Raw genomic sequence first — 13670 nt, 5'->3', positions numbered from 1 at the left:
GCGGGCCAAGGGCTGACGCGTGGGGAGGTAAGGGATTGGGGAAGCTAAAGAGACCGAAGGAGGGAAGGAAAAAGAGAGAGCTGGACACGCATCATCCCATCCTTCTTTCCCCAAGGGGAGGTGGGTAGTTCCCTGGGCCTGGAAGAGCCAGCGACGGCTCCCGGGAGCAGACCGCCTGTTCTAGGACTCTGTGAATTGGGCTGTGGTAGGCTTCGGGAGCTAAGCGGTACCGCCTGGGCGAGTGCGGGGATGCATTTGTGCTCGGAGACTGTGCTGGAAGCGGTCGCGGCCGGAGGCGAAGAGAAACCCGCGCACCTGGCCGGACACGGTCTGTGCGTCGCTTCTCAGTTGGGCACTCTGGGTTTGGGAAGAGGGAGGCGACGCGTGCGTGGAACTGTGCGCAGATGCTGCCCGCTAGTACCCCTGACACATACCCGGGCGTTGGGTTGGAGCGTGCTGGAGCTGCACGCCCACGTTTGGCTGAACTTGGTGCGGTGACCCCTCTCCCCCTCTCTATTGGCTCGAGGCAGGGGAGGGAGGGATGGGGAGCACGCTCAGAGTTCCGGCAAAAGGTTCCGAAGCCGCGGGAAGGTGTGTGTTTGGCGCGGAAGCTGTTTAAGAGTTAGCAAGCACTCTGCCCTGGTAACCGGCTGTGGAAAGGAGAGGAAGGCAGATGGTGCCGAGGTAAGGGTGAGGGCGGCAGAGCAGCGAGGGATCTTACAGCTGAGCCCAGGGACCGCCTTTGCTGCCGACTCATTTACGACTTCACATTTCGTTTTATTCCTCTGCGTGATGTTTCGAATGTATCCCCTTGCGTGGGGTTGGGAGTGTGGACATGACCCCCCAAGTCTGCGAGCAGAGGTCTCCCGGCCCCAAACCCGGAGGCCCGGGTGTTTGCGAGTTGAGCGGGAAGGTCTCCGCGGCGCTGCACAGACAGCGCTTAGCCTTCTCAGCCTCTCAAAGCCAAGGTGCATGGAAGGCTCCGGGAAGCTGGCCGAGGGGACAGCTTAGCCCAGTCTGAAACACACCAGAGATTTCAAGCTGATTCGGCGACCCCCGAGGGCAGAGGACACACGGGGAGGTAGAACCAAGGGCAGCCGAGGGCGGACACGGTTTGATGAGACCCTGCCGACTTGATTGACTCCTGGGTCCGTGCTACTCCCCCCGCCCCAGTCTCAGCCTGGTGCCCTGGCCTGAGTCCTGGCGAAGAGAAAGGTAAAAGCCGGAATGAGGGTTTGTTAATTAACTGATCGTTCTCCATTAATTCGTCCCTGGAGAATGAGAGACAGTCAATCCGCTCAGAGCCGGGGGCACTGAGCCGTTTCACAGTCTAAAATCAAAGCGAGAGGCCAGAGCCCCCTCCCCCACCTCATGCGGGCCAATGAGAAGCTAGAGGGAGGCAGGTGCCGGCGTGCCACTGAGCCTGCCGCCCGAGCCGGAAGCAACCCCAAAACACTATTTGGGTCTGGGCACTGGTGGCCTCCCTCCCGCATGCCCCAGTTCATGAGCCTCTGCCCCGCCAGGTTTTCCAGCCCAGCCTGTGCTCACTGGTTCCAAGCAAAATCCCCACACAGGCTATTGCAGCTTGTGCCTGGAAGTCGGGGGCGGGGGGGGGGGGGGGGGGGGGAGGTGGAGATAGGACAGGAATGGTGAGGGAGAGATTGACAAGGTACCCTCTGGGGCTCCCACAGATCCATTCCCTAGCCCTGTGTACATCCCTCGTATGGCCTCCCACCCCCGTAAGCTGACTGAGACCGGACGGCAGCTCAGGTTCTAGAAGGGGTGGGAGAAATGGATACCCTTCTCCTTGACTGCCCAGCCTCTGCTGGCACCCAAAGTAGTCACTGCCTTTTCACAAGCCCACGTCAGCCTCGCGCCCAGCTTCAGAACCCTTGTACCCAGGCAGTGCTCACACAGGCCTGTCAGTGGGGCGGGGAGAAATGGAGGAAAGGGTTGGAAATGAAAAGGGATCCCCCACAGGGAAGCTTGTGATCCCCACCTAGTGAAGGTGCTTGCTCAAGACTTCAATGACCACCTTTCCCCACTGCCCCCCCCCCCGTCGCCCCCTGGAAATTCAGACTGATGGGTTCTGTTCAGAGATGACCCCCAGCCCTGGAAACCGGGCCTTGCACTCTGACCAGCGGGCGTGCGCTCTGACCTACACGCGTGGGCGCTGCAGTGCTGTTGAAGCCCCGAGCACTAGTACTGTGACCCTCCTGTGGGAGGCGTGGGCCGCATGCCGGCCAGTGCTCACCGGACCCAGGAGGTTATCGAAGGGGTGACAATCTGGCACCTAGCAGCCTAAGACAAGTCATGCTCAGCCCGAGGCATGTGGCCTTTTTCTTTGGAAAAAATAAATGAATGAATGAATAAAAGGGAAGAAAGAAAATTCAGAGACTCTGGCAGGAGAAAATTTGGTGCCCAATCCCAGCTGAAATCACATCCCAGGACCCGGATGGAGCGTTGAGTGTTTAATTTTCCTTTTTTTAACTTAATTGAAAGGGTGGGAAAGGCTGGGACGGGGGCGCTTGCGGAGGGAGCCCAACCCGGGGCAATCCCGTTACACTGCAGGAACCACGACCTATTTTAAAATCAGCGAAAAACAATGAGCCATCTCTCTAACATTTTCATTTCGAGGATGGGGTAAGGAGGGAGTGAGGCTGTTTCCTGGGCTCTCCAAATGATCTCTAGTAGGCCCGATTGCAGATTTAAACAAATGCATTGCAGGGCACTTTGGCCAAGGCTGTGGGACATTGCTGGTGTCTCCCCACCACTAGCCTCCATGCACAGAGGTGCCCCTTGCACTTTGGCTCGCTGCTTGCACTAAAGACCCTTCAACCTTTCCTTATCCCTCAGGGCAGTTCCTTCACTCATTGGCGAAGAGGGGCTTTTGCATGCCCATCCCTGTATACGAGGTTCCACGAAGCCTGTTGTGCAGAGTCAAAACCCCCACACTTGGCAGCATGTTTGGGGAGGCGCCTTCCCCTTACAAAATGACATCGGCTTAGCAGAAGATGGGAGACAAGAGGAAATTCTCACCAAATTAACTACCTTTAAAAAATCAATACGTGTTCCCTCAATGTAATACTTGCTGCTGCCCCATTAAAGTACAGTGCAACTAGGCTCGGGGCTGCATCTCATCCGAGGTGGGGTGGGCGGGCTGGACTATACGGGTGGGTGGGCGCCTCGCCTCTGACGTGGGCGCCTATTAAGACTGGAAGAGATTAGTTTCCAATTAAAGATTTCAGAAGGCTTTGGCCACAGTAGGGGAGCTGTCAGTATTTGAAGAGGCTGCAAAGCACAGTACCAGAGGGCACAGCACCGAGGACCCAAGGAGGAGGCAAGGCCCAGCGGGTTGGGCAGGGGTGGGTGCTGGGCCCCTCTGATCCTGGGGTACCTGAAGGAAGGGTACCTCCAAACAGTGCTGGGGAGACTGCCCGGTCTCCCGCACCCGGGACTGCGCCCCCTTCCCATCCAGAATTTGCCCCAGAATGACCTGAAGGAGAGCGGGAGCCTGGAAGAGGGTAAGGGTGGGGGAGGGATGTTCGGCCAGAAGGTGGCCATGAGAAAGTCTTGCAGGGACCAATCTGGGTTGTGTTTGCCATAAGTGGCCTTGCGGTCTGGTTGATTGATAACTGGCCTCCATGCAAGTCCATTTGCTTTTTGTTAATATTTATCCCGGCGGGTGACATTTCAACTGTCCCCTGCTTCCCTGGGCCAAGTGAGCCAAGAAGTAGGAGTGCTGTGTTGGGCCTTGGGAACCTCACTTCCCCAAATCTCAAAGACTCCTGGGCTGGGAAAAAAACCAGGACTGGGACTCAGGAACTGGAAGGGTTCCTGGGCCCAAGAGAAGGCACCACGCAGACTGGTTCCCTCGCGCCCCACTTCTCACACAGTGCAGCTGCTCCCAGCGGCTGCGGTTCGAACAAAGGGCCTGCGGGGCGCGGCCAACCGCATCCGCCTCACAGCCCCGGAGCCAGTGGGACTGCCTGGGAGGTGGGGGTAGAGGGGAGGGAAGGGAGTGTCTCCTCCAAAGGCTTGGTGTGGCCTCCTCCTGACGTGCAATGGTGGAGGCATCCAGTTGTCAGGAGGAGTCCCAAAGAACCCCCACCTCCTCAGGGTGAATGGTGGCCATGTGCCCAGGGAGTTGGCCGGGGATCCCCCCCCCCCCCAACACACACACACACCAATACAGCAAGAAACCAAAAGTTCTCACTCCAGTCACCAAAAAGCTCTGCATGGGCCTTTTTCTCAGCCCATGCCTGACCCCTTGAGGGTCTATAGTTGGGGACAATAGTTCCTTCTTGCAGTCCCCACTAGGGAGCACAAACCCCAGTGAAGGGAGGAAAGAATGCCTAGTGTTAAGAAGTGTGCATATAGTGAAGATTGGAGCCGATTGTTTGACACTGGTAGATAGACCTGCTTCTGAGGCTTGAGGAGGCCTGGTAGTTATTGTGTGGTGACCCTAGTGTCAGCACATGCAGGATGGCCGCCTGAAACAAATAACCCCATTCTGATGGCCCCATTCTGATGGTCCTGCCAGTGGATGCAGCCCCAAGCCCCTTGGAAATGCCCAAAGCGTGATCAGAGTCCACCAGAGCAACCCGCTGGCCCCAGGGCTGTAGTGGTCACTAGAGACCCAGGCTCTGCCATAGCTATTTCACAACTGGCACTTGGGGACAGACTGTGCCAACAATACCAGTTGTAGTAGCAAAGTAACTCAAAGCCCAGGCTACATCTTTCTTCATCTTCAAGCTTTGATCCTCAGTGCCCTGCAGGGAGCTGGCATCCTGCCCTCCCAGATGCCCTTCCTGGGGCTTGCCTTCCCCGGGGAGCCTGATGGGCTGTGTACTGCGATAGCTCCGCACGCCCCCTGCGGGCTGCCGCTGGCCACTGAACAAGCTCTTGGTTCAACACGCTGTGGAAAGGAAAGGGATGCTTGCTGTGGCTTTGTTTTTTACACATCGTTGTATTGGTGATTTGCAAAACAATTATTTTTTGATAGGAAAGGGGTGTGGAGGAGGAATCTATCTTGGTACCCAACAATGTCTGGGTATTACCCCACTGATGAGACAAAATTGCTATCCCCCCAAAGTACATCCCAACTCTGACCTCTCTAAGCAAGATGCGTGTTTGGATTTCCTATTCTAATTACACTTTTGCTGGCATGTTTTTATTTGAGGAAAGCAGGGTCAGAGTAGAGAAGGTGAGTAGGAGGTTGGGGCTGGAGGATGTAGTACTGGGAGCATGGATTAGTGGTTCCTTTGTTTTGTTGTTTCTTCCCCTTCTAGCTAACTGACAGGAGTCAGGAGACAGCCCTGAGGCTTTGAGCTTGGAGGGCTTTGTTTTCTTTCGTGTGGGGTGGGTGAAAGGGCCCGCGGAGGCCGACGGGCCTGGAGCCTTGGTGCGGCGTCAGGACCCTGGACAGGGCCCCGCCAGCGCTCTCCCGGTCCTGTTTCTCTTTGCTGCTGGCAAGTGGGTAGAAGGCCTTTGAAGAGTTGTAGTAAAGGAAGTGGAAACTAACAGCAAATATTCTGAAGTTTATGAGAAGTCTCGAGGCCCCGCCAGGAATATACACCAGCACAGTCAAGTAATCAAAAAGATCAAACCTATCCTCGTCGATCAGATGATTGATCTTTTCCTCCCTCTCTGGCAGCTTTCTGTCTGTGTCTGAGGACACGTGCACACCTGCTTATAAAATCGGAATTCGAGTCCCTATGGGTGTGACAGGGGTTGGATCATTAAGCTAAAACGTTCAATTCAGTCCCTTTGATCCGTGCTGGGGAAAATCTATAGTCATCTCTAATCTACGAGGTCTTTAAGAAGGTTGTTACACGAGCTGTTTTGATGTCATCATTTCCGCATTCATGGCAAATTCAGCTAATCAAAAAGACATTGCTACCCAAAGTTCTCAAAAGAGATAGTTCTTACAGAGTGTATCGGTAAAATTTATTCTTGATTTCCTTGTAAGAAAGAAAATCCGCAAGTCTGATGGAGTTTGGTAATTTAAAAAAAGGTTCTCTGTGTCTTCCTCCTCAAAATCCATAGTTAGAAGCTTTGCCCTTCAAGGAAGTGTGCAGTGCTCTTTGTAAAGTCCACATATTGGAATAGTTAAACACCTAGATAATGCTTTAAATCAACCAAGGAGCCTTGATGGATTGGATGAGAAATGACTAGTTTCATTTCAATTAAAACAGCAGAATTTCCACACTCTTGGTAAAATAGAATGGTCCTCAGCCAAGGGTAGCAATAGAAGGAGGGTCTTATTGAAATCGTGATAGTTAGGATAGATTTCTCATAATTCTGGATAAATGCATTCAACAAGTACTCATTAAATACTATTTTCATCATGTCTCTATTTAAATAAGATGAATAAGCACCTTTGGGAGAAGAAAAACCACATTGTTTCCACATGAAAAGTGTCAGCCTCATAGAGTTCAGTTAAAAGAAAAGACTGATTTCTTATGTATGTGAATTTATTTCACAATCATAAATTCCTGTCTTCTATCAATAGATTTGCACAGGTTTTTATTTTGTGACAAGTAAGTTAATACTAAGGAAGTTTAATTTCCTCTTAAAGTGATAGGATTGGATTACATGACTAGACCAATCTCAAGACAATCAGATGATTTTGATACAAACATAGGAATTCGTTTTATCGCTGAGTCTTGCTATAGTATCATCTATCTTATGTTCCTCCCAAAAGATGTTCCATTATCATAAAGTTGTAAAAAAAATTAGCTTCTAGAATTTTTCCTCTCCATTAGATGAGACAATTTGGTAAACCAACAGCTGAACAGAACCAGTCCCTGAGGTACTACCTGTCCAATTTGTCATGGCAATTGATAAGGATGGAGCTTATGTCTGTTGTGTACATTCTATTAGTCAGGTACTGTACTAGGACATAAATGTTCTCCTTTAATATTCATTTCAGTGGCTCCCACATCTTGCTCCACGTTGAAATCACTTAGGGATCTTTACAGATATGATTCATAGTTAAAACCCAGGGCATTACCTAGGCATTAGGATTTTTAAGAGCTCTGAGCTGGTTTTAATGAGCAACAAGGTTGGGGAGCCACTAGTTTATGTGGTAGTTACTATTATTGTCCCTGGTTACATAATTTATCTCTGATAACACAACTGGAAAGCATTGATATGCTGAACTCAGCTTTCCCAGCTCAAAGCCCAGAACCCTCTTACTCTCCACCCTGTCCCTACTAGTACAAATCTACCAGGTCACTGGACCTAGACTGTGGAGATGTCTGATTTACTGTCATAAACACCCAGTCTAGAAAGTGTCTGCGTAATAAAGGTCTTGAAACTAGAGAGTGTGTATCCTCCTCTGTGACTCTCAAAGACGGTTACATATGGAGACTTATTTCTTTTTACTCAAGACTTATAAGCGAGACTTTTTATTGCTGTATTTTGAAGGAGCACCCAGAGGGAATGTAAGGCTGTATGAGAGCTAGACATGGAACCCAAGTCTCCCTCTCCATTTGTTCACTTAAACAATTATTGATGGGCAAGACCCAATCATTAGATGTGTTCTGTGGGTGGGACTGGTCCATTGGGACTCCTGCCTGGAGGAGGGCCCAAAGGCCCAAACCTCCCAAACTTTCAGGCATTGGTGTTCTGAGATCTGCACTTACAACAGCAATTACATTTCTTTGCTTCAGATCACCGCCTGTCTTGCTATTCCAAGCTTGCCTGTTACTCATGTTTTAGGACTCTGCACTGAAAAATAATAAATGAACTTAAAACTGTCTGAGCTGGCAATCATCCAGAGGACAACTTACAATTTCCCTCAAACACTGTGTGTTTCCAGTTATGCATGTGTCTCTCATCTTCCTTTGCATATGCCATAGGGTGCTCAGAATTGACAGTTTCTGAAATCACTACTTTCGTTTTTGCATCTGGTGATGATCTCATAGTCCCAAAGAGAGGTTATCAAAGGAACACAATAAACTATGAGCTTTTCGCTTTCTTTCCTGTTGTCTTCTAAAACAGATCAATGGCTGGGGAAATTAAATAAATAAACGAGCGAAGCCCGCCACCTAGTGACCTCCATGCTCACTGCAGGTGAAGTGCGTGAGAGGAGTGGCTAACGCGATTCAAGTATTGATGGAGTCACAAAAATCGTTCATTAAGGCAATTTAATCTTTGCTATTAAATGTCCTTTCAATTCATTTGGGATAATTAAGATGCAGTTAAAGTGATTAAATTCTAATTACTTATGCTAGACAAAGGCATATTTGTCACACTAATGCGGTTAACTAAGGACTCAGAAAGAAAGTTAACATTTACTTCAAATGATGCAACTGGAAAAATCAGTTCCTCTTTTCATCATTAATCCAGCGAGCCGGGTGATTATGTAATGGCACTACAAGCTCATTAAGTAGGGCAAGTGCTGATTAAAATGACTGCTAGGAGGAAAACCTGAACCAGGAGCACCGCCGTAGTTTGGTTAGCATTCCTAGCAAAATTTCTTGGTGTTCTTTCCCTCCAAACCCCCCACCCCAAAGTAAGAAGCAGCTCCTGAGTTTTATCCTGACATTTAAAAAGGGGCTCCTCCCAGAAAGCCTTTATTGCCAGCCTACAGACATTGTTAAACCGAAAAACATTTTTAAGTGGTAAGGGGATTCTCAGCATAGGGAGGAGCTAGGCAGATGGGCTGGGGAGGGAATTCCCGAAGTCAGAATGAAAAGGTCCAATGAAGGCTCCTGAGGCCACTTCCCTTCCCATAAGCACCTTTCCTAGTAAGCAGTCCTTCACTCCCTCCCTAGTTCACTTTCACTGTCTTTGATGCAAGGGGACAGATTCCTCTGAATGGGATCATGCCACGTTTGATCATTATGCATACTCTGACGACTGCTAAGTATACCTCCGGTGCCAATCGGTCTTTTTCAGTATTTTTCTGCATTTGCACGTAAAGCCATCCGAGATTATAAACCATTGAGTTACTGAGGCTATTTTACCATAATGTCCACAAACAGTTCCCAGCCTCTTATGATAGCTTAATTATGAGTGCTCCTAAGAGGGAGTCGAATTGAAACAACTGAATTTGAAGTTTGCCTTCCTTGCAAAAATGGCTTCCTAAGGCAGTGCGTAGCATTTGTCCAGGGTGGGGAGGATGATCCAAGGACGAAGATGGTCAGTCATAAAATTGAGGATTATTTTCACCAGGAGATAGGTGTCTTCTAGCCCTGTTAAATTTGCATACTGAAAATCATAATTGTGGAGATTGCATCTTTCCCTTATTTATCTCATTGGAATTCAATATTATCCCTGTTTCCTTATAAGCAAAGGAGCTAAAGTTACTAAATTCATCAGTCACATAAGTCAAACCACTACCTTTAAAAAATAAATTGGCAATTATTTGGATACTTACAGTTATTATTAATTTAACAGATCATGTTATGCCATCTTACATTACTAAAACAAATAAATTGAAGTTTAAAACCCTGGACTAAGAATCAAAAGCCCTAGAGACAAGTTCTCATACTAATTAACTCAGTGAACTTGTCATTTACCCTTCCTGGAGCCTCAGTCGCCTTAAATATAGAATGAAGGATTTGGCCTTAGGGTCCTTCCAGGTCCTACATTCTATGATTGATTGGCTTCTGGGATGCCTGTGTATCCACAGCAGAGTCTCTTGTCTGTGTCCCAAAGTCAGGATTCAATGAGGTGTAAGCTCCAGGGGCTCATCTCCTGGGCAAAGTCTCAGATCAGGCTCTACTGTCACATGGTAAAGAGAAAGCAGCCCATCCAGTCAGGAGTGCCTCCTTCTGGCACAAATATGCCACAGTTTGAGATTACAATTCCCATGTCCTAATAATACAAGCTGTTGGTGAGGATTTGGATCAACAGGAATCCATACACTGCTGGTTGGGAATGTAAATTGGGACCATTGCTTCAAAAGATAATTTGGCATTGTCTTATAACCCTGAACCTACACATATCCAGTGGTTTTACTCTTTGGCATATACCCTAGGTAAAGCCACAGATGCTCCTGGAAATGTATACAAGACGGTAGCAGAATTGTTCATAAGAGCAAAGAAGCCAGAAACATCCCAAACGTCCATTGGCAAGGAATGCGTAAATTGTGATATATTCATATAATGCAGTAGTACACTGCAGTGAAAATAAATGGGCCACAGTTACATACAACAGCATAGTTGAGTCTTAGGAACAACATTGAATTAAAAAAAAAAAACCTATGGAAGATCACATCAGAACAATACTACTTTTCCAAAGCTCAAAAGCAAGCAGTGCTGAATAATTTATTGTTTGGAGAAACACAAGTATGTGATAAAGCTGTTTTTTAAAAAGAAAATGAATAATAAACTCCGATTCCAGAGTGTGGTTACCTCTGGTAGGGGAAGGTCAGAAGATCAGTAGCTTTACAAGCCAGTTACAGTTCTTTTGTTGGATGCTGCCCTCACAAATGTTCATTTTGTTACTAGGCTTTCTATCTTAAATATCCATACTGTTCCTGGAGGTAAATATTTTTTAATTTTAACATTGGGGAGGAAAAAGATTATTATTTTTTTTCTGATTCCCCCACCCAAACAGCTTGGACCAAACAAACCCTGCATTCGTACGCAGTTCCTAGCAACATACTAAATGTCAGCCCTCCCGGAAATTATGTTCTGCCAATTGTGGACAGGACATAAGAAGTGAAAGAGGATGTTTATCGCAGCATTATCTACAAGAGTCAAATTATGGAAACAGCCCAAGTGTCCATCAACTGATGAATGGATAAAGAAGATGTGGCATGGGGGTGCCTGAGTGGCTCAGTTAGTTAAGCATCCGACTCTTGATTTCGGCGCAGGTTGTGATCACAGGGTCATGAGATCAAGCCCCACGCCAGGCTCTGCACCGGGCATGGAACCTGCCTGAGATTCTCTCTTTCTCCCCCCCCCTTGCACACTCTCCCTTTCTCTCTCTCTAAAAATCAATAAATAAAATATTTTTTAAAAAAGATATGGCATGTACATACAATGGAATATTACTCAGCCATGAAAAAGAATGTAATCTTGCTGTTTGCAATGGCATGGATGGAGCCAGAGAATATTATGCTAAGTGACATAAGTCAGAGAAAGACAAATACCAGATGATTTCACTCCTATGTGGAATTTAAGAAACAGAACAAATGAGCAAAGGGAAGAAGAGACAGAGAGAGGCAAGCCAAGAAACAGACTCTTAACTATAGAGAACAAACTGATGGTTACCAGAGTTGAGGGGGGAGGGGGATGGATGAAATAGGTACTGGGGATGAAGGAGGGCACTTACTGTGATGAGCAGCGGGTGATGTATGCAAGTGTTGAATCACTATATTGTACACCTGAAACTAATGCTACACTGTTAACTAATTGGAATTTAAATAAAAACTTAAAAAAAAAAAGAAGTGAGAGAGGAAATTTCATTAGATATGGAAAGAGGGGTTTGTTTTTCATTCACTTGAGCACCAGCTACAACACTGGTGTGCTCAGTACTGGGGACGGCATATGCAGCAGACAGTCTAGTGGGGAAGAGAGACAGATAGCTGTTCGTTTCCTGCTTGACTGTTTTGTATGTGTGTCTGTGTGTGTGTGCCAAGAAAGAAAAGTTCGGGGTGTGATGAAAGGACAATTTTGAAGATCTGCAAAATGAATAAGACTTGAGTCAGAAATGGAAGAGGGAACGGCAGTTTGTGTGGAGGTCCTGACTGAAATATGTTTTCAGAAGATTTCTAGAATCTGAATTGCTATATAGCTGAAAGCTTGTTTCTTCCACACCTAAGTGACATAATACCTTCTCATCAATAACAAAAGTGTAAGAACGCCTGAGTGGCTCAGTCGGTTAAGCGTCTGCCTTCGGCTCAGGTCGTGATCCCGGGGTTCTGGAATTGAGTCCCACATCAGGCTCCCTGCTGGGAGCCTGCTTCTCTCTCCCTCTCCCACTCCCCCTGCTTGTGTTCCCACTCTAGCTGTCTTTCTGTCTCTCTCTCTCTCTCTCTCAAATAAATAAAGTCTTAAAAAAAAAAAAAAAAGAAGAGCTTCCCAGGTGAGGGGTGTCTAGGTGGCTCAGTCGATTGAGCATCCAACTCTTGGTTTCAACTCAAGTCATGCTCTCATGCGGCATGAGATTGACCAGCCCCAAGTCAAGCCCAGCGTGGAACCCCCCATCGAACCCCCCCCCCCCCCCGCACCCTTATCCAGCCCTCCACGTGGAGCCCCGCCTCCAGCTCCTGGCTTCTGCTAGAGGATTCTCTCTTACTGCCTCTCCCCATCCCCCCACCATGGGCACACCCACCCACTGCTCTTTCTTTCTCTCTCTCTCATAAATAAATTTTTTTTAAAGCTTCCCAGGTGATTCTAATGTAACTCCAAGTTGAGAATTAGAACATTGATATTGAGAATTTAAGAGCAAATGACTTTTATTTTTGCCCCTTTATTTTACCATTTTTCTGGAGTAATCTATAGTTTGATAACTTTATATTTATGGATAGATAGGCAGATAGATACAGATATAATATGTAGTAGAATGAAGTTGTCAGATGTGTGCTTTTGAAAGCAAACTTGAGTGAGATAATAGGAGAATAGCAATAACAAGAAACTAGAAGGGGGTGGGAATAGATTATGAGAGTCTGACTGCATGTCATTGTCAGCAGAGGTGGAGAAAATAGGTGGGCAAAATCTGAAAGATCTATTTAAAGTAAAATCGAGAAGACTTCATGGAGAGCAAAAATGAGAGAGGAGCAGACTCCTATGGTTCTGATTTGGAAAGTAGGGGTGCTTGGATATACCTTTAGCCATAGGGTTGCTGTGTTGATGTGACTATAAAGATAGAACATTTCAGAATAGCCCACACTCTCAAGCATGTCCTGGAGAGAGGTGGGTTCTCTGGCCTCCACACAAATTTGAGATGTAAAATCAGGTAGATTGCCTCTGCCTCGAAGGGACATGTTACTTAATGGGGGAGACACGATGTTAGCATCGTGCTAATGAGGTGAAGATTGTGGGTTCAGTCCTTTGGGTCTGGTTTTTATTTCCCAGTGTTGGTGGGCAGTGATGGGTGCTTTCATTCCAACCAGCTGCCTGCCATTGGGCCCACAAAAGCCTTGAAGAACCAGTGTCAAAGGTTAACCCAAATCTGTTCCTGCTGGTAGAGAAACGAAAGCAGTCCCCTTTCGTAAGTAAGAGTAGGTCAGGAGCCCTCTGTCTATGAGCAAAGACAACAGTGGAGAGGACAGAAGCACAGCCGTGTTGGAGGGTAGACAGGTGCTGGCAAGTCTTGGTTTTTGTCACGTTCACATTAGTTTGGGGTAGGAATTAACCCTTCCAAAATCAAATTTTGTTTTTCTCTAATCTAGCTTACACAGTTGTTGCCCCATAAGCCCCAAATTTTTTTAAAGAATTATTTTTAATTAATTAATGTTTATTTTTGAGTATGTACTACATGCACATTGTGTTTTAAAAAGTTAAACAACACAGAAAGGTTACAGAGAAAACCAAGTTCTCCTCCTAATCTATTCCCTCAGTACCCAGGTCCCCTCCCCTAGAGGCAACCCTTGTTACCAGTTTCTTGGGTATCTTTTAGAGATAGTCTGTGACTTTTCAAGTGTGTGTGCATGCCTATAAATGCCTGTGCAAGCATGTGTGTGTGTGTGTGTATCCCTCTTTTAAAAT

General features: G+C 47.2%; 1 protein-coding gene and 1 long non-coding RNA gene across 2 annotated transcripts in view; both read left to right on the top strand.

The window, feature by feature from the left end:
- The window catches only part of ONECUT1 (one cut homeobox 1), a 40574-nt gene that overhangs the window by 1551 nt on the left and 25353 nt on the right, over nucleotides 1-13670 (top strand). The window lies entirely within an intron of this gene.
- On the top strand, nucleotides 4-9365 carry LOC130542519 (uncharacterized). The gene is made up of 2 exons (XR_008957141.1): nucleotides 4-684; nucleotides 2857-9365. It is a non-coding gene; the product is annotated as an uncharacterized LOC130542519 (long non-coding RNA).

Source organism: Ursus arctos, unplaced genomic scaffold (assembly GCF_023065955.2).
Source record: "Ursus arctos isolate Adak ecotype North America unplaced genomic scaffold, UrsArc2.0 scaffold_36, whole genome shotgun sequence".
Taxonomy (NCBI): Eukaryota; Metazoa; Chordata; class Mammalia; order Carnivora; family Ursidae; genus Ursus; species Ursus arctos.
This window is presented reverse-complemented; position numbering and strand designations above follow the sequence as displayed.